Source organism: Palaemon carinicauda, chromosome 6 (assembly GCF_036898095.1).
Source record: "Palaemon carinicauda isolate YSFRI2023 chromosome 6, ASM3689809v2, whole genome shotgun sequence".
Taxonomy (NCBI): domain Eukaryota; kingdom Metazoa; phylum Arthropoda; class Malacostraca; order Decapoda; family Palaemonidae; genus Palaemon; species Palaemon carinicauda.
Window position 1 is genome coordinate 62,956,943 of NC_090730.1, and position 24,803 is coordinate 62,981,745.

The window sequence follows — 24,803 nt, forward strand, 5'->3', positions numbered from 1 at the left end:
GGTGTACTGTCTGGATCCGTTCTGCGAATAAGATAGGTGATTTTCGCCCTAAGTTGTTTCAGCGATAAATTTGAGCCTGATGTTTCTCCCCTGAATAGTTGACCACCCCTAAAGTCTGAAGTTCTACGAAGATAGACCTTTAGGCATTCCACTGGACATAGAGATGTATCTTCTTTCAGAGGGCAGATTCTCCAGGGACCCCACCTGTTGGTGGGTAACTCGTTCTTGGTGAGAAACGTAGGATCCAAAAACAGGTTCAGTTCTCCCCCATCCAAGAACTGAACACGACCTTCCTCTCTCGAGAGGGCTACAATTTCAATAGCCCTGACCCCAAAAGCGAGTGCAAACAGAAAAATAGCTTTTTGGGTCAAATCCATTAAAGCACAGTCCTCATTGTTCAACAGCGAAGCGAAATGAAGAACTTTATCCAGAGACCATGAAATGGGCTTCGGAGGTGCTGATGATCTGAGCCTAGCAGAGGCTTTCGGAATTTTATTAAAAATGTCGTTAGAGAGGTCGACCTGGAAGGCATATAAAATGGGTCTTGTTAAAGCAGATTTACACATGGATATTGTGTTGGCTGCTAACCCTTGACCATGGAGGTGGATGAAGAAAGATAAGCAGAAGTCCGTCGAGATCTTTTGTGGATTCTTCACCTTGACAAAGGCCACCCATTTTCTTCATGATGACTCATATTGCCTTCTAGTGGACTTGCACTTATATTCCTCTAGGAAGTCTATACTGTCTTTCAAAATCCCGAAACGTTTCTCACTGCTAGGGAGAGAAAATCATGAGCTGTAGGTTCCGGGTTTTCTGTGATGAAGCGCAGACAGTCGACTTCTGAACTCGCTGGGTCAAAACTGGATCTGGTAACGGTAGACACTTCAGACGTAGTTCCAATGCCAGAGGGAACCACACGCTGTTCGGCCACTTGTGAGCCACTATTGCCGCTACTCCCTTGAAAGATCTCAGTTTTTTGAGGACCCTCAATTGAAGGTTGTGAGGAGGGAACAGGTAAATCCTGGACCATCTGTTCCAGTTGAGGGACATCGCGTCCACTGCTTCTGCCAAGGGATCCTCGTACGGGGACACGTAAAGGGGTAACTTCTTGTTATCTTTCATTGCAAAGAGGTCTATCTGCAGTTCTGGGACTTGACTCAAGATGAAGGAGAATGATCCTGCATCTAGGGACCATTCCGACTCTATCGGTGTGAACCTGGATAGAGCGTCCGCTGTCACGTTGCGGACTCCTTGAAGGTGAACTGCCGACAGGTACCACTTCTTTTCCGCCAGTCGAAAGATGGCCAACATCACCTGGTTGAGTGGTGGTGACCTCAATCCTTGTCGATTCAAGCATCTCACAATCACCTCGCTGTCCAGTACCAACCTTATGTGGATTGATCGGCGAGGGGAGACTTTCTTCAAGGTAAGGAGTACTGCCATAGCTTCCAGAAAGTTTATGTGAAATTGCTTGAATAGATTGGACCAAGTTCCTTGGGCCTTCTTCCGATAAGAATGACCCCCCCCCCCCACCCCTCCTTCGAGGCGTCTGTATGAATAGTCAACGAGGGGGGAGGGGGCTGGAGAAGCACTGACTTCTTTAGTTGCCTGACTCGGGACCAAGGCCTGAGAAACGTACGTAGACCAAGTGGTACTGGTCTTATCAGATCTCTTCGCACATTTGATGCATAACTTCTCCAAACTCCAAGCATCCTTTAGCTGTGCTCTTAGCACAGAGTCTGTTACTGAGGCAAACTGGAGAGAACCCAGCACTCTCTCCTGTTCGCGTCTAGATATTCTTTCAGAATCCGGAAGTCTCTTGACAGAACCAGCTATCTCCTTCCACATCTTCGCCGGGATGGAGAGTTGGTGTGACACTAGGTCCCAGTGGATTCCCAACCACTCGAACTTTTGAGATGTAGAAAGTCGAGACTTTTTTCTGTTGATCTTGAAGCCTAGATGCTCTAGGAACTAGATCACCTGTAGGGAAGCTTGCAAACATTCTGTCTTGGATGCTGCCCACACCAGCCAGTCGTCCAGGTAGGCTACCACCTGGATTCCCTTCAGGCGTAATTGTTTGAGAGCTACGCTCGCAAGCTTCGTGAAGGTCCTTGGGGCTATGTTTAGCCCGAATGGCAAGGCTCTGAAGGCGTAGAGTCTTCGATGTAGCTTGAACCCTAGGTAGGGGGAGAGTTGACGATTGATTGGAACGTGCCAATAGGCATCTGACAAATCTATGGAGACGGTATATGCCCTCTTGGGCAGTAAGGTCCTTATGTCTTGCAGTGTTAGCATCTTGAACTTGCAGTTCACTATGAACTTGTTGAGTGGCGACAAGTCCAGAATGACTCTGAGTTTTTCTGAGTCCTTCTTGGGAACACAAAACAGCATCCCTTGGAATTTGATGGACTTTACCCTTCAGATTACTCTTTTCTCCAACAGTTCTTGAACGTACTCCTCCAGAACGGGGGTGGAGTGTTGCAAAAATCGATGGCACAGGGGTGGATTGCTGTACCAGCTCCAACCCAGTCCATTCTTCAGTAGGCTGTGGGCCCAGAGATCGAAGGTCCACTGATCCCGAAAATTCTGAAGTCTTCCTCCTACCGGTATCATGTCACTTTGGCTGCTGTTGCCCTGAGGTCTTGCCTCCTTGACCTCGACCACCCCTGAATCCCCTCCCCTTTGAGGGGCGTCTAGACAAACCTCTGGCTGCTCCTCTAGACTTTGCTCGAAAGGTAGTTGACTGCCCTTCGAACACTTGGTTAAATGACGGAGACTGCGTAGTCACGGCTTGGGGTACCCACTGGTACATGGCCGGAGTTTGTGCCACCATCTGGGGCACTGTAGGCAAAGGAAGTTGTTGCTGCTGCTGTCTGAATGGCTTGGCTGGCCGAGAGGATGGCCTAGTCTTCTTAGTCTTTCTCTTTGGTTGGGGACCCTCATCCGGGGAAGTCTTTCTCTTGAGAGATAGGCCCCACTTCTGGAGAAGGTTTCTATTCTCCGTGGCGGCCTTATCTACAACCTCCTTGACTGCTTGACTAGGGAAGAGGTCTTTGCCCTAAATGCTGGAGGAGATTAGTTTCCTTGGCTCGTGCCTCACCGCAGACGAGGCGAACACGAACTCCCTACAAGCCCTCCTAGCTTTGACGAAGCTATAAAGGTCCTTCGTCACTGTGGCTAGGTGTGTCTTAGCCACTACAATAAACATTTCATGGAGCTTGTGGTCACTTGCCATTGTCTCTAGAGTCGTTTGATGAGACATTGAGGCTGCAAATCTTTCTTTTGTCTCAAGCTCCCTGTGCAAAAGAAAGTCAGACAGCTTTGGGAGGTTCTCATTGAACTGACGTCCGACAATATCGGCATCCAACTTCCCGACTGAGTAGGTAAGATGGACGTCCTTCCAGTCTTTGTGGTCCATGGGTAAGGCCAAAGATAGAGGTTTACACTCCTCCAAAGAGGGGCATGGCTTACCTGCCTTGATCGCTTTCAGCACGGCCATAAACCCTTTCTGCATAAAGGGAAGGCTCTAGAAGGAGAGGACACAAAGGAAGGGTGCTTCTTACTCAAAGCAGGTACTATCATGAACCAAAGTTCTTTCCCTTAGACCTCCAGAGAGTGAACACGAATCACCTAACTATGAATCACCGAAGCTTTTGAACAAATAAGTCCTGGAAAACCCAATAGATGGCGCACCGCAAGGACGTTGGACGCAGAGAGGAATAGGAAGTATTCATTTTTCTAAAGCATTGAGGAAAGTCTCTATAATCTGATATTGTTAGAAAGTGATAGATGATTTTGTTGTTTTTGACGTTACTGGGTTTGTGTGTAAAATGTGCAGTTAACGAAATATGCTGGATAAATGTGAGAATAAAATTATGTTTACGATATCTACATTCTTGAATTGGTATTTTCATATATTATTGTATCTTATTAAGAGACATAACCAACCAAGGGCCATTACAAAACATTTTGGTTTAAATGTGTATGGAAGTGTTTTATAATCTGCAAGTCTTCTATCGTAAAAACAAAATAAACATTTGTAGAAGCAAGTCGGCAATTTGTTTTTTTATTTCACTTGCGGTATTAATGTAGTAACAACAGACTGCAGTTTCATATGCAAATATTCATTATTGAGAAAGTCTTACAAAATTTTCGGTGATCAATCTATTTTGACGAAGTGTTTTAATTCTTGCAATCTACCTTGTTTTGAGTATTGGTCTCCAGTCTGGTCTTCAGCTGCTGATTCTCATCTCAATTTGTTGGAGAGAAACTTGCGGTGTATCAAATCTCTTATTCGTGATCTAGATATTAATCTTTGGCACCGTCATTCAATTTGTTCATTATGCATGTTGCATAAATTTTTTCATAACTCCTACCACCCTTTACATTCAGATCTCTCTGGACAATTCTATCCTCTTCGTAATAACAGGCAGGTAGTTAATTCTAACTAAGGCTCAATACTATGCAGTTTTCTAGAAGTTTTATTCCAGCTGTGACCATGTTGTGGAATGATCTTCCTAATCGGGTGATTCAATCAGTTGAACTTCAAAAGCTCAACGTTGCAGCAAACGTTTTTATTTTGACCAGGCTGACATGAGTCGTTTTATAGTTTATATAGGACATATCTGTTTTGACGTTGTTAATAGTTTATATATGACATATTTGTTTTGACGTTGTTACTGTTTTTAGAATGATTTATTGTTAATTTGTTCTCATCATTTATTTATTTCCTTGTTTCCTTTCCTCACTGGGCTATTTTTCCGTGTTGGAGCACTCGGGATTATAGTATCTTGCATTTCCAACTAGGGTTGTAGCTTGTTTAGAAATAATGATAATAATATTCATAAATCTGTCATATTGCGTAATTGAGCCAACATTCTGAGCGAAGGTGGGCGATATGAGGTATGGCAACTGAATGGAATTTTCCAAACTAAAGTTATTACCATACTTATTTTTTTTTCAAAATATAGTATATATAAAATTTAGATATTTTCACAAATATGATATTTCCATATTTTGAAACAAGATAGAAAAAAGTCAGATGATTACCTTAAGAGCACAAAAATAAAAACAGGAACAAAATATGAAAGAGTGTATGTTACTGGGAAAGTGGCAATCTAAATCACGTAAAAATCAAACGATCTTCTCAGTGATTGTTATTTGGCAGTTTATTAGGTGGTAAGGTTACAGCAATGTAAACGAGCTAAGAAATTAATATTATTTTTTACAAGTCCAATTGTGAGTATTGTTAATGTAATTTAGAATGTCATGGTCATAAACACTTTTAATCTACAAACAATATTATAGAGTTGACACTTTTTTAAATCAACATGATCATCTGCCCCAAAGTTTATAAAACTACCCAGGGTTGTGAAAGGTAAACCTTTCGTAGCAGGTGACTTCAGACACACCGTAGCCAGTCTTGTTACACACTCTACTGATATTGACCAGAGCCACGCGGGACTCCGAAAAGTTGTACGCTGAAAATCCTTCCATGAACAATGCTTTTATTCCAGTATTTGAGATAATGAAGTTGACATGTCTAATACATTTGTGTATATAGATTTATCAATACCATAACACCAATGCCCAAGAGATACGCAAATTCCACAGAGGTGATTGCTGAACGAGGAAGAATTGGATTATGAGAAAGTGGATTGACAGTGGCGAACATTGGTTATCGAATTGGGAGAAGCACTAAAATGGGCAGGAAGTGGATCGCTCGGTGGGAGGAAGAGGGCTCAGTGAAAACAAGGCCTCGAAGTGGAAGGCCACATGCAACCTTGCCAAGGACAGATGCCCAGATTGGAGCAGTCTGTGACCTTGAGACGATGACTCAATGAAGCAGGATTTGCTGTCATATCCCATCATAGAAGGAAATGTTCACCCGTGCACATAAGGAATGTCGCCTTGGGTTGGCTTTGAAACACCTTCCACATGACGAAAATTGTTGGAGAAATATAATCTTTACTGATGAGAAGGTGTTTCAGTCAGTGGCAGCCCAAGCTAGGCATGGTTGGCGGTGACCTAACACACGCTATCCGGAGAATCACATCCATCACTGAGCGATAAGTGGCAAATGGATGGGGATGGATTTGGGGGATATGATCTTGGTAAACTTGTCAAGATCGATGGCCGCTTCACAGGAGAAAAATACGTTGAAATCCCGGAGCAAGTGTTACACTTCCAACAGTTCGGACAATGGCAGTTCCTGCTCCTGGTTTAATAAAGTTGGTCCACGATCAAAGTCCCATCCATAAAAGCCGCGTGGTGAGTATCTGGCTACAGGATCGTCCTGAAATTGAAGTTTTGGAGTGGCCATCGAAAGGATGCGACTTGAACCCAATTGAACACCTTTGGGCTATGATGGTTTGGGAAAGGGACGCTGGGGAGCAGCATACCCACCAGGCAGTAGAAACTAAAGCCAATGATCTGTGGAAGAATGTCTGTCCACGTCCGCTACTTTGCATGAATCCTGTAGATTCCATACCCAATCGTCTGCATGAGGTCATCGAAGCAGATGGAGGTTGGATATCATACTGAAGTATTTTGTGTAAATACTGATAAAATATTAACAAAATATATGATTTTTAGTAAACTCCCTTTTACTTCACTACTAATTAATACAAAATGTTCTGGAAGATCGTGCATTATACAAAGCTCAGAGCAAAAATAATTTTACGTTCTTGAATGATAGGCATAATATCAAAATCAAATAAGTGACAAAAAGACAATCAACTTTCTGAATTGCTCAGGAATTGTCTAACACACTGTACTAAAACAATAAAGAGGTTTTAAGAATAACTTTCAGTCAAAGTTATCTAGATTTTGTAAAGAGAAGACATTTTAAATATTACTAGTTGTTTTTGTGAAATAGAAAGAAAATTCAAAGAATACGCTAATTCCAAGAAAAAGAGGATACTTATTAAGTAATAAAGAAAGATAGTAATAAAATTGACAGACCAGGAGTACAACACTGTAGACAATATCTATTATCTAAAATAAGACTCATGAAGTAAAAATAAAGACTGATAGAATTAGCTTGAGTTGTAATGTGCACCCTAAGATGGGCTATATACTAGCCAACCCAACTTGCAAAGTTTTCCACTAGTGGTTAGTAACCCATTCCATATGACAAGAATGAGTCTTGGAATGGCAAAAACCCCTGCCACTGACTTTCCATGATAGAGAAATTGCTTCCTAAAATAGCATGTAAAATATCAATAAAAACAGGTCGTTAACGCATTCCCATTAGCTCTTCATACAAGAGCACTGGAAAACTACTTTGCCACAAATTTTCGACAACAAAGCATCATGAAAAAATGTCAAGCTATTCTTGAAACTAATAAGTATATCTGGTTTACTACTGACAGTAGTATCATGAGGCTTGTTTTACGATGTTGTTAATGTAGAACAGAAACTAAAAGAGACTCTCTCTCTCTCTCTCTCTCTCTCTCTCTCTCTCTCTCTCTCTCTCTCTCTCTCTCTCTCTCTCTCTCTCTCTCTCTCTCTCTCTCTCTCTCTCTCTCTTGAATATTTGTCACCTCATTACCATTTTTCTTCTCTTTCAGCCTTTCTCTCTTGATACTAAATATTATCTATGATGAAAGTATCTTCATATTTCATATTGACTTAATATATATAAGATTAAAAAAAAATCAGTTTTTTTCAAGTGTCTGAAAACGGGTATTGGGTGTTATACCCCATACCATCCACCTTCGCTCAAAATGTTGGTCCAATTACGCAATATGACAGATCTATGAATATTTACACATGAAAGTGCAGTTTGTGGTTACTACATTAATAACACAAGTGAAAAAAAAATGCCGACTTGCTTTTACAAATATTTATTTTGTTTTTGCTATAGAACACTTGTAGATTATAAAACACTTCCGTACACATTTAAACCAAATGTTTTGTAATGACCCTTGTTTGGTCATGTATCTTGATAAGATACGATAATATATGACAATACCAATTCAAGAATGTAGATATCGTAAACATAATTTTATTTTCATATTTATCCAGCATATTTCGTTAACTGCACATTTTACACGCAAACCCAGTAACGTCAAAAACAACAACATCATCTATCACATTCTAATGATATCAGACTATGGAGACTTTCCTCAATGCTTTAGAAAAATAAATACTTCCTATTCCACTCTGCGTCCAACGTCCTTGCGGTGTGCCATCTATTAGGTTTTCCAGGACTTATTTGTTCAAAGCTTCGGTGATTCATAGTGAGGCGATTCGTGTTCACTCTCTGGAGGTCTAAGGGAACGAACTTTTTTTCATGATAGTATCTCTGAGTTTGTGAAGCTCCTCTCTTTCATCGAGCTTGACAACAAAGCTTGAGCCTTAACATGGCCAAAAACTATGATCTTCTTCGGCTCTGTTTCTTCCTTTGAGGCTGGTTCCTTCCTTAGACGGACATAACAGTCCGGATACGACTCCTTGCTGGGCCATAATTCCACCTCCTCAAGGGGGACTGAGCCCAACTTCTCCGAAATGATGATCTTTCCCGTCGTTATAGGCATGTGCTCGGCATATCTCCAAAGGTTGGCATCAGAGCACAAGGGAAGGTCTTTTACGCTGAGCTTCTTCTGGGGCCCACGTGATGCTGCAAGTCTCCGCATCTCCAACTTCATTGCAGCAGCCTTCTCATTATTTTCCTTCTGCATCTGTTGGATCATCCCAACGATGGAAGAAAGTGTCTTTCCTAGCTCCTCTGGGAGAGAGGACGATGTTGAGGGAATATGTTCAGGGGCCTGAACCGGGGTAGCCGACACCTCATCGAATTCTTCCTTCTCATTGTCTGGAGCCTGCTCCTCTTCCTGGTCTTCTGTCAGAAGGTCTTTTTCCAAGCACTCGGACACCTCTGACATCCTATCGTCTAATTGGATGTCCTGCAGGGCGTCCGCGACTTCAGCATCCACCGGGATCTGCACTAACGGTATCTCCGCTTGAGGCTAGGGAATCACTGCATCTGCTGATGCCTTGGGGAAAGGTAAGCCCTCATCTTCTCACTTGGAAGATAGAGACCAGAAGTGTTCTTCTTAAAGCCCCTTACCCAGGTACGAAGCTTCTCCCTTGCTGCGTCCCTTGACTCCGCCGTCTTAGGGGAATCAAATGCCTCAGTAATCAGGTTTGTGCATACGGTACATACCTGCGGGTTCCAATACCGGAGATCACCTTTGGAGACTGCTCATGCTGAGTGCCTCCTACACAAATCATATCTGCATTAGTTCTTGCTGCGGACGTTGCAGAAAACGCTTCCAAACTTTGGATGGTCCTCCTATAAAGAGAAGAAAATTCCATGAGTATCAAGTGAACTACGTATCACTGGATATACATAACTTGGAGTAATTAAACTAGAAAGGAAAGACACACACTTGTATTTCCTGCCCAGTCAATTGCTGTAACCTTCCAGATAATAAAATTGTATGGTTATTCTATACTAGAGTGACCAATAAATAATTTCCAGAGGAAAACAGGTGTATCTCAAACCAAAATAAGTGACTTTAAAATACTGGATAGTAGAAAAGAAAGAACTCACTTTCTTTATCTGTATGATTACAGCAAAGGGCTGTACAAGACACCACAAGAGTGTTAGAAAAACTTAGTGTTGTAACATATACTATACTATAGTTTTCTCCCTGCAGTATATTCTATACTGAAAAATACGGGCTCTAGTATATAAGGTAATGTGCCTGCTGGCACATACCTTAACTAGTTCCAAAGTATACTACTTTTAGACTATAAGGCGGAAGAACCCTGCTTCAAATGCGTGTGCTGGCCGGTGACTACCGGCCGGCAACTAAACAAGATAGCACCTGGCTGCCGGCCGCCAAACGTAGCGGCCGGCAGAACCTTGGTGTGTTTCTATTACCGGCTGGCAACCAAACAATAATAGCAACCGGCTGCCGGCCACTAATCATTTCGTCTGGCAGAACTATGGTGTGATATTATAGCCAGCCGGCAAAGGTATACAACCAATGCCGGCCGGCAGAAAAAGAACCAGAGAACTTCCAACTGCCCGGCTGCTGGCCACTTAGGCCGGCAGTCAGGCTAGGGTACAAACACCGGGATAAGAGACTGTACTGCCTCATAGCCCGACAACCCGAAAGAGTGCACATAAGGAAGGGGAGAATATAACTTCAGGCTTCCTTGACTAATGCCATCTGGCTCTACAGACAAACATGAATGAGAGACCAAGGGAGGTCCGGGGAGCACTCAAAGCAGAAGACCCTTGCCGACCGGCACGCACTGCTGGCCGGCAAGGCACTGAGTGAACTCCACATCCTAACCTATGCTAGGTACAGATGTAGAATGACGGACAGGGATGCAATGGCTAGGCCATCACTAAGGAAAGAGGGGGGAGGGGGAAAGAGGGTCCTGCTAACCTTGCTCTAATAATGAATCACCCACAGCCAAGAAAACTCATCTTAGCCTAGGGGAGATCAGAGAAGGGAGGCCGGCAGTACTTGCCAACTACCCGGAACCAAAGCAAGGAAGGCGTTGTTATTCACAGAAAAGGAGGATCTCATCCTCCACACCGAGAACAACAACACTGGACTAGTCTGCTAGATCACAAAAAGAAGGAATCATCTCGTACAGAAACCTTCGAAAGTGAACTAAGGAGGCTAAGTCTCCTATGTCTGCTGTCAGCCTAGCAAGGTAATCTCAACCATAATGCTAGACAGAAACAGACTCAGACTAAGAACTCTGATGTCCTGCCCCTTCCTGAAGCCAGACTTACTGGAAACAGGAAAGAACAGAAACACCCTAATATAGTGTATCCAAATTCAATTCAGATAAACCATTAGGGTTAAGCCCAAGGCTTAAGCAGAGGGAAAGGGATTGCACACATTCTCCAAGGAGAAAAAAGCAGCCGGAGAGTGTGAGAAAGTATACTAGGGCCCCATAGACAACTAGCCTAGGCGCGAAGAGAATCGATTACCTAAATCACCGAAACTCACTCGTATACTATCTTGGAAGAAAATCAACATAATCTTAAATGTATAAAACTGCCTAAAGCTCCGATAACATTTTAAAAAAACTCGGAAATTTGAATATCATGCAGGAAAGTACTTGGGCCAAACGACTAGGCTACAAGGTCTAGTATAGGCCAGAATCAGCAAATCATTCGCCAAAACGAAAATACTAAAAGAATCATATAAAGAAATCCTATGTAAAGCTGAATAGCTAAAATTATTAAAGCGAAACAGCCGGGAATGTCGCTCTGGCTAACTAAATGACTCATGCATTGCGAGCGACAGCGTCCAGGACCCCTCCGGTAGGGAACAGCTCTTGTAACAAAGATATCACTATCAAATTATTTTAAATTTGCAAAGAGCTTACATTTATACATAAAACTTATCAGAGGCAGAAGAAGTTGGAGAAAGCATTATAATGTTGAAAATAATCCAAGAATTGGGAGATAACACAGGAAAAAACACTGAGTTGTTGAGTTATGTAAAAAGGAAAACAGATGGCGCCGTGAGCTTACGAAACGGGAGAGGACAGGTACCTTGCGAGCGGCTCTCCTTTCTTTCTCGTTTTTCGTTTTCTTGCCAATTGGCCCCTTCCAAGTGTTAATTCTGTTCGGGGTGCAAATTGCTATGTGGCGTGTCAAGAATACGTCCTCTGATATTACGCGATATCCCTGGTTCTTTTATTTAGGGATATTCGCTCCAGGAGTTAGAATTCTGGGTATCTTAAGGTAAATTCTCTGGGAATATCACCGTAGTCATATATACCCAAGGAAGCTACCCTTTAGGAACTTCCATCAGGACGACATGGCTTGAGCCCAAAAAACCTAGAAATCCGCAGAAAAGATTAGCCTAAAAAATCTACACATCCACATAATAGAGTAACCTAAAAATTTTAGACATATATAGAATAGAGTAACATAAAATTCCTAGGGTTGCACTGATTAGTTTGCATAAAACCTAGACATCCACAAAATACATTAATCTATAGAACCGAGACATCCTCAGAATAGATGAAACTAAAAAACCTAGATATCGACAAAATAGACTAGCCTGAAAAAGTAGGCATATATATATATATATATATATATATATATATATATATAATATATATATATATATATAATAAAGTTGGTCCACGATCAAAGTCCCATCCATAAAAGCCGCGTGGTGAGTATCTGGCTACAGGATCGTCCTGAAATTGAAGTTTTGGAGTGGCCATCGAAAGGATGCGACTTGAACCCAATTGAACACCTTTGGGCTATGATGGTTTGGGAAAGGGACGCTGGGGAGCAGCATACCCACCAGGCAGTAGAAACTAAAGCCAATGATCTGTGGAAGAATGTCTGTCCACGTCCGCTACTTTGCATGAATCCTGTGGATTCCATACCCAATCGTCTGCATGAGGTCATCGAAGCAGATGGAGGTTGGATATCATACTGAAGTATTTTGTGTAAATACTGATAAAATATTAACAAAATATATGATTTTTAGTAAACTCCCTTTTACTTCACTACTAATTAATACAAAATGTTCTGGAAGATCGTGCATTATACAAAGCTCAGAGCAAAAATAATTTTACGTTCTTGAATGATAGGCATAATATCAAAATCAAATAAGTGACAAAAAGACAATCAACTTTCTGAATTGCTCAGGAATTGTCTAACACACTGTACTAAAACAATAAAGAGGTTTTAAGAATAACTTTCAGTCAAAGTTATCTAGATTTTGTAAAGAGAAGACCTTTTAAATATTACTAGTTGTTTTTGTGAAATAGAAAGAAAATTCAAAGAATACGCTAATTCCAAGAAAAAGAGGATACTTATTAAGTAATAAAAAAAGATAGTAATAAAATTGACAGACCAGGAGTACAACACTGTAGACAATATCTATTATCTAAAATAAGACTCATGAAGTAAAAATAAAGACTGATAGAATTAGCTTGAGTTGTAATGTGCACCCTAAGATGGGTTATATACTAGCCAACCCAACTTGCAAAGGTTTCCACTAGTGGTTAGTAACCCATTCCATATGACAAGAATGAGTCTTGGAATGGCAAAAACCCCTGCCACTGACTTTCCATGATAGAGAAATTGCTTCCTAAAATAGCATGTAAAATATCAATAAAAACAGGTCGTTAACGCATTCCCATTAGCTCTTCATACAAGAGCACTGGAAAACTACTTTGCCACAAATTTTCGACAACAAAGCATCATGAAAAAATGTCAAGCTATTCTTGAAACTAATAAGTATATCTGGTTTACTACTGACAGTAGTATCATGAGGCTTGTTTTACGATGTTGTTAATGTAGAACAGAAACTAAAAGAGACTCTCTCTCTCTCTCTCTCTCTCTCTCTCTCTCTCTCTCTCTCTCTCTCTCTCTCTCTCTCTCTCTCTCTCTCTCTCTCTCTCTCTCTCTCTCTGAATATTTGTCACCTCATTACCATTTTTCTTCTCTTTCAGCCTTTCTCTCTTGATACTAAATATTATCTATGATGAAAGTATCTTCATATTTCATATTGACTTAATATATATAAGATTAAAAAAAAATCAGTTTTTTTCAAGTGTCTGAAAACGGGTATTGGGTGTTATACCCCATACCATCCACCTTCGCTCAAAATGTTGGTCCAATTACGCAATATGACAGATCTATGAATATTTACACATGAAAGTGCAGTTTGTGGTTACTACATTAATAACACAAGTGAAAAAAAAATGCCGACTTGCTTTTACAAATATTTATTTTGTTTTTGCTATAGAACACTTGTAGATTATAAAACACTTCCGTACACATTTAAACCAAATGTTTTGTAATGACCCTTGTTTGGTCATGTATCTTGATAAGATACGATAATATATGACAATACCAATTCAAGAATGTAGATATCGTAAACATAATTTTATTTTCATATTTATCCAGCATATTTCGTTAACTGCACATTTTACACGCAAACCCAGTAACGTCAAAAACAACAACATCATCTATCACATTCTAATGATATCAGACTATGGAGACTTTCCTCAATGCTTTAGAAAAATAAATACTTCCTATTCCACTCTGCGTCCAACGTCCTTGCGGTGTGCCATCTATTGGGTTTTCCAGGACTTATTTGTTCAAAGCTTCGGTGATTCATAGTGAGGCGATTCGTGTTCACTCTCTGGAGGTCTAAGGGAACGAACTTTTTTTCATGATAGTATCTCTGAGTTTGTGAAGCTCCTCTCTTTCATCGAGCTTGACAACAAAGCTTGAGCCTTAACATGGCCAAAAACTATGATCTTCTTCGGCTCCGTTTCTTCCTTTGAGGCTGGTTCCTTCCTTAGACGGACATAACAGTCCGGATACGACTCCTTGCTGGGCCATAATTCCACCTCCTCAAGGGGGACTGAGCCCAACTTCTCCGAAATGATGATCTTTCCCGTCGTTATAGGCATGTGCTCGGCATATCTCCAAGGGTTGGCATCAGAGCACAAGGGAAGGTCTTTTACGCTGAGCTTCTTCTGGGGCCCACGTGATGCTGCAAGTCTCCGCATCTCCAACTTCATTGCAGCAGCCTTCTCATTATTTTCCTTCTGCATCTGTTGGATCATCCCAACGATGGAAGAAAGTGTCTTTCCTAGCTCCTCTGGGAGAGAGGACGATGTTGAGGGAATATGTTCAGGGGCCTGAACCGGGGTAGCCGACACCTCATCGAATTCTTCCTTCTCATTGTCTGGAGCCTGCTCCTCTTCCTGGTCTTCTGTCAGAAGGTCTTTTTCCAAGCACTCGGACACCTCTGACATCCTATCGTCTAATTGGATGTCCTGCAGGGCGTCCGCGACTTCAGCATCCACCGGGATCTGCACTAACGGTATCTCCGCTTGAGGCTAGGGAATCACTGCATCTGCTGATGCCTTGGGGAAAGGTAAGCCCTCATCTTCTCACTTGGAAGATAGAGACCAGAAGTGTTCTTCTTAAAGCCCCTTACCCAGGTACGAAGCTTCTCCCTTGCTGCGTCCCTTGACTCCGCCGTCTTAGGGGAATCAAATGCCTCAGTAATCAGGTTTGTGCATACGGTACATACCTGCGGGTTCCAATACCGGAGATCACCTTTGGAGACTGCGCATGCTGAGTGCCTCCTACACAAATCATATCTGCATTAGTTCTTGCTGCGGACGTTGCAGAAAACGCTTCCAAACTTTGGATGGTCCTCCTATAAAGAGAAGAAAATTCCATGAGTATCAAGTGAACTACGTATCACTGGATATACATAACTTGGAGTAATTAAACTAGAAAGGAAAGACACACACTTGTATTTCCTGCCCAGTCAATTGCTGTAACCTTCCAGATAATAAAATTGTATGGTTATTCTATACTAGAGTGACCAATAAATAATTTCCAGAGGAAAACAGGTGTATCTCAAACCAAAATAAGTGACTTTAAAATACTGGATAGTAGAAAAGAAAGAACTCACTTTCTTTATCTGTATGATTACACCAAAGGGCTGTACAAGACAACACAAGAGTGTTAGAAAAACTTAGTGTTGTAACATATACTATACTATAGTTTTCTCCCTGCAGTATATTCTATACTGAAAAATACGGGCTCTAGTATATAAGGTAATGTGCCAGCCGGCACATACCTTAACTAGTTCCAAAGTATACTACTTTTAGACTATAAGGCGGAAGAACCCTGCTTCAAATGCGTGTGCTGGCCGGTGACTACCGGCCGGCAACTAAACAAGATAGCACCTGGCTGCCGGCCGCCAAACGTAGCGGCCGGCAGAACCTTGGTGTGTTTCTATTACCGGCTGGCAACCAAACAATGATAGCAACCGGCTGCCGGCCACTAATCATAGCGTCTGGCAGAACTATGGTGTGATATTATAGCCAGCCGGCAAAGGTATACAACCAATGCCGGCCGGCAGAAAAAGAACCAGAGAACTTCCAACTGCCCGGCTGCTGGCCACTTAGGCCGGCAGTCAGGCTAGGGTACAAACACCGGGATAAGAGACTGTACTGCCTCATAGCCCGACAACCCGAAAGAGTGCACATAAGGAAGGGGAGAATATAACTTCAGGCTTCCTTGACCAATGCCATCTGGCTCTACAGACAAACATGAATGAGAGACCAAGGGAGGTCCGGGGAGCACTCAAAGCAGAAGACCCTTGCCGACCGGCACGCACTGCTGGCCGGCAAGGCACTGAGTGAACTCCACATCCTAACCTATGCTAGGTACAGATGTAGAATGACGGACAGGGATGCAATGGCTAGGCCATCACTAAGGAAAGAGGGGGGAGGGGGAAAGAGGGTCCTGCTAACCTTGCTCTAATAATGAATCACCCACAGCCAAGAAAACTCATCTTAGCCTAGAAAGGTCAGAGAAGGGAGGCCGGCAGTACTTGCCAACTCCCCCGGAACCAAAGCAAGGAAGGCGTTGTTATTCACAGAAAAGGAGGATCTCATCCTCCACACCGAGAACAACAACACTGGACTAGTCTGCTAGATCACAAAAAGAAGGAATCATCTCGTACAGAAACCTTCGAAAGTGAACTAAGGAGGCTAAGTCTCCTATGTCTGCTGTCAGCCTAGCAAGGGAATCTCAACCATAATGCTAGACAGAAACAGACTCAGACTAAGAACTCTGATGTCCTGCCCCTTCCTGAAGCCAGACTTACTGGAAACAGGAAAGAACAGAAACACCCTAATATAGTGTATCCAAATTCAATTCAGATAAACCATTAGGGTTAAGCCCAAGGCTTAAGCAGAGGGAAAGGGATTGCACACATTCTCCAAGGAGAAAAAAGCAGCCGGAGAGTGTGAGAAAGTATACTAGGGCCCCATAGACAACTAGCCTAGGCGCGAAGAGAATCGATTACCTAAATCACCGAAACTCACTCGTATACTATCTTGGAAGAAAATCAACATAATCTTAAATGTATAAAACTGCCTAAAGCTCCGATAACATTTTAAAAAACTCGGAAATTTGAATATCATGCAGGAAAGTACTTGGGCCAAACGACTAGGCTACAAGGTCTAGTATAGGCCAGAATCAGCAAATCATTCGCCAAAACGAAAATACTAAAAGAATCATATAAAGAAATCCTATGTAAAGCTGAATAGCTAAAATTATTAAAGCGAAACAGCCGGGAATGTCGCTCTGGCTAACTAAATGACTCATGCATTGCGAGCGACAGCGTCCAGGACCCCTCCGGTAGGGAACAGCTCTTGTAACAAAGATATCACTATCAAATTATTTTAAATTTGCAAAGAGCTTACATTTATACATAAAACTTATCAGAGGCAGAAGAAGTTGGAGAAAGCATTATAATGTTGAAAATAATCCAAGAATTGGGAGATAACACAGGAAAAAACACTGAGTTGTTGAGTTATGTAAAAAGGAAAACAGATGGCGCCGTGAGCTTACGAAACGGGAGAGGACAGGTACCTTGCGAGCGGCTCTCCTTTCTTTCTCGTTTTTCGTTTTCTTGCCAATTGGCCCCTTCCAAGTGTTAATTCTGTTCGGGGTGCAAATTGCTATGTGGCGTGTCAAGAATACGTCCTCTGATATTACGCGATATCCCTGGTTCTTTTATTTAGGGATATTCGCTCCAGGAGTTAGAATTCTGGGTATCTTAAGGTAAATTCTCTGGGAATATCACCGTAGTCATATATACCCAAGGAAGCTACCCTTTAGGAACTTCCATCAGGACGACATGGCTTGAGCCCAAAAAACCTAGAAATCCGCAGAAAAGATTAGCCTAAAAAATCTACACATCCACATAATAGAGTAACCTAAAAATTTTAGACATATATAGAATAGAGTAACATAAAATTCCTAGGGTTGCACTGATTAGTTTGCATAAAACCTAGACATCCACAAAATACATTAATCTATAGAACCGAGACATCCTCAGAATAGATGAAACTAAAAAACCTAGATATCGACAAAATAGACTAGCCTGAAAAAGTAGGCATATATATATATATATATATATATATATATATATAGTTGGTCCACGATCAAAGTCCCATCCATAAAAGCCGCGTGGTGAGTATCTGGCTACAGGATCGTCCTGAAATTGAAGTTTTGGAGTGGCCATCGAAAGGATGCGACTTGAACCCAATTGAACACCTTTGGGCTATGATGGTTTGGGAAAGGGACGCTGGGGAGCAGCATACCCACCAGGCAGTAGAAACTAAAGCCAATGATCTGTGGAAGAATGTCTGTCCACGTCCGCTACTTTGCATGAATCCTGTAGATTCCATACCCAATCGTCTGCATGAGGTCATCGAAGCAGATGGAGGTTGGATATCATACTGAAGTATTTTGTGTAAATACTGATAAAATATTAACAAAATATATGATTTTTAGTAAACTCCCTTTTACTTCACTACTAATTAATACAAAATGTTCTGGAAGATCGTGCATGATACAAAGCTCAGAGCAAAAATAATTTTACGTTCTTGAATGATAGGCATAATATCAAAATCAAATAAGTGACAAAAAGACAATCAACTTTCTGAATTGCTCAGGAATTGTCTAACACACTGTACTAAAACAATAAAGAGGTTTTAAGAATAACTTTCAGTCAAAGTTATCTAGATTTTGTAAAGAGAAGACATTTTAAATATTACTAGTTGTTTTTGTGAAATAGAAAGAAAATTCAAAGAATACGCTAATTCCAAGAAAAAGAGGATACTTATTAAGTAATAAAAAAAGATAGTAATAAAATTGACAGACCAGGAGTACAACACTGTAGACAATATCTATTATCTAAAATAAGACTCATGAAGTAAAAATAAAGACTGATAGAATTAGCTTGAGTTGTAATGTGCACCCTAAGATGGGTTATATACTAGCCAACCCAACTTGCAAAGGTTTCCACTAGTGGTTAGTAACCCATTCCATATGACAAGAATGAGTCTTGGAATGGCAAAAACCCCTGCCACTGACTTTCCATGATAGAGAAATTGCTTCCTAAAATAGCATGTAAAATATCAATAAAAACAGGTCGTTAACGCATTCCCATTAGCTCTTCATACAAGAGCACTGGAAAACTACTTTGCCACAAATTTTCGACAACAAAGCATCATGAAAAAATGTCAAGCTATTCTTGAAACTAATAAGTATATCTGGTTTACTACTGACAGTAGTATCATGAGGCTTGTTTTACGATGTTGTTAATGTAGAACAGAAACTAAAAGAGACTCTCTCTCTCTCTCTCTCTCTCTCTCTCTCTCTCTCTCTCTCTCTCTCTCTCTCTGAATATTTGTCACCTCATTACCATTTTTCTTCTCTTTCAGCCTTTCTCTCTTGATACTAAATATTATCTATGATGAAAGTATCTTCATATTTCATATTGACTTAATATATATAAGATTAAAAAAAAATCAGTTTTTTTCAAGTGTCTGAAAACGGGTATTGGGTGTTATACCCCATACCATCCACCTTCGCTCAAAATGTTGGTCCAATTACGCAATATGACAGATCTATGAATATTTACACATGAAAGTGCAGTTTGTGGTTACTACATTAATAACACAAGTGAAAAAAAAATGCCGACTTGCTTTTACAAATATTTATTTTGTTTTTGCTATAGAACACTTGTAGATTATAAAACACTTCCGTACACATTTAAACCAAATGTTTTGTAATGACCCTTGTTTGGTCATGTATCTTGATAAGATACGATAATATATGACAATACCAATTCAAGAATGTAGATATCGTAAACATAATTTTATTTTCATATTTATCCAGCATATTTCGTTAACTGCACATTTTACACGCAAACCCAGTAACGTCAAAAACAACAACATCATCTATCACATTCTAATGATATCAGACTATGGAGACTTTCCTCAATGCTTTAGAAAAATAAATACTTCCTATTCCACTCTGCGTCCAACGTCCTTGCGGTGTGCCATCTATTGGGTTTTCCAGGACTTATTTGTTCAAAGCTTCGGTGATTCATAGTGAGGCGATTCGTGTTCACTCTCTGGAGGTCTAAGGGAACGAACTTTTTTTCATGATAGTATCTCTGAGTTTGTGAAGCTCCTCTCTTTCATCGAGCTTGACAACAAAGCTTGAGCCTTAACATGGCCAAAAACTATGATCTTCTTCGGCTCCGTTTCTTCCTTTGAGGCTGGTTCCTTCCTTAGACGGACATAACAGTCCGGATACGACTCCTTGCTGGGCCATAATTCCACCTCCTCAAGGGGGACTGAGCCCAACTTCTCCGAAATGATGATCTTTCCCGTCGTTATAGGCATGTGCTCGGCATATCTCCAAGGGTTGGCATCAGAGCACAAGGGAAGGTCTTTTACGCTGAGCTTCTTCTGGGGCCCACGTGATGCTGCAAGTCTCCGCATCTCCAACTTCATTGCAGCAGCCTTCTCATTATTTTCCTTCTGCATCTGTTGGATCATCCCAACGATGGAAGAAAGTGTCTTTCCTAGCTCCTCTGGGAGAGAGGACGATGTTGAGGGAATATGTTCAGGGGCCTGAACCGGGGTAGCCGACACCTCATCGAATTCTTCCTTCTCATTGTCTGGAGCCTGCTCCTCTTCCTGGTCTTCTGTCAGAAGGTCTTTTTCCAAGCACTCGGACACCTCTGACATCCTATCGTCTAATTGGATGTCCTGCAGGGCGTCCGCGACTTCAGCATCCACCGGGATCTGCACTAACGGTATCTCCGCTTGAGGCTAGGGAATCACTGCATCTGCTGATGCCTTGGGGAAAGGTAAGCCCTCATCTTCTCACTTGGAAGATAGAGACCAGAAGTGTTCTTCTTAAAGCCCCTTACCCAGGTACGAAGCTTCTCCCTTGCTGCGTCCCTTGACTCCGCCGTCTTAGGGGAATCAAATGCCTCAGTAATCAGGTTTGTGCATACGGTACATACCTGCGGGTTCCAATACCGGAGATCACCTTTGGAGACTGCGCATGCTGAGTGCCTCCTACACAAATCATATCTGCATTAGTTCTTGCTGCGGACGTTGCAGAAAACGCTTCCAAACTTTGGATGGTCCTCCTATAAAGAGAAGAAAATTCCATGAGTATCAAGTGAACTACGTATCACTGGATATACATAACTTGGAGTAATTAAACTAGAAAGGAAAGACACACACTTGTATTTCCTGCCCAGTCAATTGCTGTAACCTTCCAGATAATAAAATTGTATGGTTATTCTATACTAGAGTGACCAATAAATAATTTCCAGAGGAAAACAGGTGTATCTCAAACCAAAATAAGTGACTTTAAAATACTGGATAGTAGAAAAGAAAGAACTCACTTTCTTTATCTGTATGATTACACCAAAGGGCTGTACAAGACAACACAAGAGTGTTAGAAAAACTTAGTGTTGTAACATATACTATACTATAGTTTTCTCCCTGCAGTATATTCTATACTGAAAAATACGGGCTCTAGTATATAAGGTAATGTGCCAGCCGGCACATACCTTAACTAGTTCCAAAGTATACTACTTTTAGACTATAAGGCGGAAGAACCCTGCTTCAAATGCGTGTGCTGGCCGGTGACTACCGGCCGGCAACTAAACAAGATAGCACCTGGCTGCCGGCCGCCAAACGTAGCGGCCGGCAGAACCTTGGTGTGTTTCTATTACCGGCTGGCAACCAAACAATGATAGCAACCGGCTGCCGGCCACTAATCATAGCGTCTGGCAGAACTATGGTGTGATATTATAGCCAGCCGGCAAAGGTATACAACCAATGCCGGCCGGCAGAAAAAGAACCAGAGAACTTCCAACTGCCCGGCTGCTGGCCACTTAGGCCGGCAGTCAGGCTAGGGTACAAACACCGGGATAAGAGACTGTACTGCCTCATAGCCCGACAACCCGAAAGAGTGCACATAAGGAAGGGGAGAATATAACTTCAGGCTTCCTTGACCAATGCCATCTGGCTCTACAGACAAACATGAATGAGAGACCAAGGGAGGTCCGGGGAGCACTCAAAGCAGAAGACCCTTGCCGACCGGCACGCACTGCTGGCCGGCAAGGCACTGAGTGAACTCCACATCCTAACCTATGCTAGGTACAGATGTAGAATGACGGACAGGGATGCAATGGCTAGGCCATCACTAAGGAAAGAGGGGGGAGGGGGAAAGAGGGTCCTGCTAACCTTGCTCTAATAATGAATCACCCACAGCCAAGAAAACTCATCTTAGCCTAGGGGAGATCAGAGAAGGGAGGCCGGCAGTACTTGCCAACTCCCCCGGAACCAAAGCAAGGAAGGCGTTGTTATTCACAGAAAAGGAGGATCTCATCCTCCACACCGAGAACAACAACACTGGACTAGTCTGCTAGATCACAAAAAGAAGGAATCATCTCGTACAGAAACCTTCGAAAGTGAACTAAGGAGGCTAAGTCTCCTATGTCTGCTGTCAGCCTAGCAAGGGAATCTCAACCATAATGCTAGACAGAAACAGACTCAGACTAAGAACTCTGATGTCCTGCCCCTTCCTGAAGCCAGACTTACTGGAAACAGGAAAGAACAGAAACACCCTAATATAGTGTATCCAAATTCAATTCAGATAAACCATTAGGGTTAAGCCCAAGGCTTAAGCAGAGGGAAAGGGATTGCACACATTCTCCAAGGAGAAAAAAGCAGCCGGAGAGTGTGAGAAAGTATACTAGGGCCCCATAGACAACTAGCCTAGGCGCGAAGAGAATCGATTACCTAAATCACCGAAACTCACTCGTATACTATCTTGGAAGAAAATCAACATAATCTTAAATGTATAAAACTGCCTAAAGCTCCGATAACATTTTAAAAAACTCGGAAATTTGAATATCATGCAGGAAAGTACTTGGGCCAAACGACTAGGCTACAAGGTCTAGTATAGGCCAGAATCAGCAAATCATTCGCCAAAACGAAAATACTAAAAGAATCATATAAAGAAATCCTATGTAAAGCTGAATAGCTAAAATTATTAAAGCGAAACAGCCGGGAATGTCGCTCTGGCTAACTAAATGACTCATGCATTGCGAGCGACAGCGTCCAGGACCCCTCCGGTAGGGAACAGCTCTTGTAACAAAGATATCACTATCAAATTATTTTAAATTTGCAAAGAGCTTACATTTATACATAAAACTTATCAGAGGCAGAAGAAGTTGGAGAAAGCATTATAATGTTGAAAATAATCCAAGAATTGGGAGATAACACAGGAAAAAACACTGAGTTGTTGAGTTATGTAAAAAGGAAAACAGATGGCGCCGTGAGCTTACGAAACGGGAGAGGACAGGTACCTTGCGAGCGGCTCTCCTTTCTTTCTCGTTTTTCGTTTTCTTGCCAATTGGCCCCTTCCAAGTGTTAATTCTGTTCGGGGTGCAAATTGCTATGTGGCGTGTCAAGAATACGTCCTCTGATATTACGCGATATCCCTGGTTCTTTTATTTAGGGATATTCGCTCCAGGAGTTAGAATTCTGGGTATCTTAAGGTAAATTCTCTGGGAATATCACCGTAGTCATATATACCCAAGGAAGCTACCCTTTAGGAACTTCCATCAGGACGACATGGCTTGAGCCCAAAAAACCTAGAAATCCGCAGAAAAGATTAGCCTAAAAAATCTACACATCCACATAATAGAGTAACCTAAAAATTTTAGACATATATAGAATAGAGTAACATAAAATTCCTAGGGTTGCACTGATTAGTTTGCATAAAACCTAGACATCCACAAAATACATTAATCTATAGAACCGAGACATCCTCAGAATAGATGAAACTAAAAAACCTAGATATCGACAAAATAGACTAGCCTGAAAAAGTAGGCATATATATATATATATATATTATATATATATATATATATATATGTATATATATATATATATATATTATATATATATATATATATATATATATAATAAAGTTGGTCCACGATCAAAGTCCCATCCATAAAAGCCGCGTGGTGAGTATCTGGCTACAGGATCGTCCTGAAATTGAAGTTTTGGAGTGGCCATCGAAAGGATGCGACTTGAACCCAATTGAACACCTTTGGGCTATGATGGTTTGGGAAAGGGACGCTGGGGAGCAGCATACCCACCAGGCAGTAGAAACTAAAGCCAATGATCTGTGGAAGAATGTCTGTCCACGTCCGCTACTTTGCATGAATCCTGTAGATTCCATACCCAATCGTCTGCATGAGGTCATCGAAGCAGATGGAGGTTGGATATCATACTGAAGTATTTTGTGTAAATACTGATAAAATATTAACAAAATATATGATTTTTAGTAAACTCCCTTTTACTTCACTACTAATTAATACAAAATGTTCTGGAAGATCGTGCATGATACAAAGCTCAGAGCAAAAATAATTTTACGTTCTTGAATGATAGGCATAATATCAAAATCAAATAAGTGACAAAAAGACAATCAACTTTCTGAATTGCTCAGGAATTGTCTAACACACTGTACTAAAACAATAAAGAGGTTTTAAGAATAACTTTCAGTCAAAGTTATCTAGATTTTGTAAAGAGAAGACATTTTAAATATTACTAGTTGTTTTTGTGAAATAGAAAGAAAATTCAAAGAATACGCTAATTCCAAGAAAAAGAGGATACTTATTAAGTAATAAAAAAAGATAGTAATAAAATTGACAGACCAGGAGTACAACACTGTAGACAATATCTATTATCTAAAATAAGACTCATGAAGTAAAAATAAAGACTGATAGAATTAGCTTGAGTTGTAATGTGCACCCTAAGATGGGTTATATACTAGCCAACCCAACTTGCAAAGGTTTCCACTAGTGGTTAGTAACCCATTCCATATGACAAGAATGAGTCTTGGAATGGCAAAAACCCCT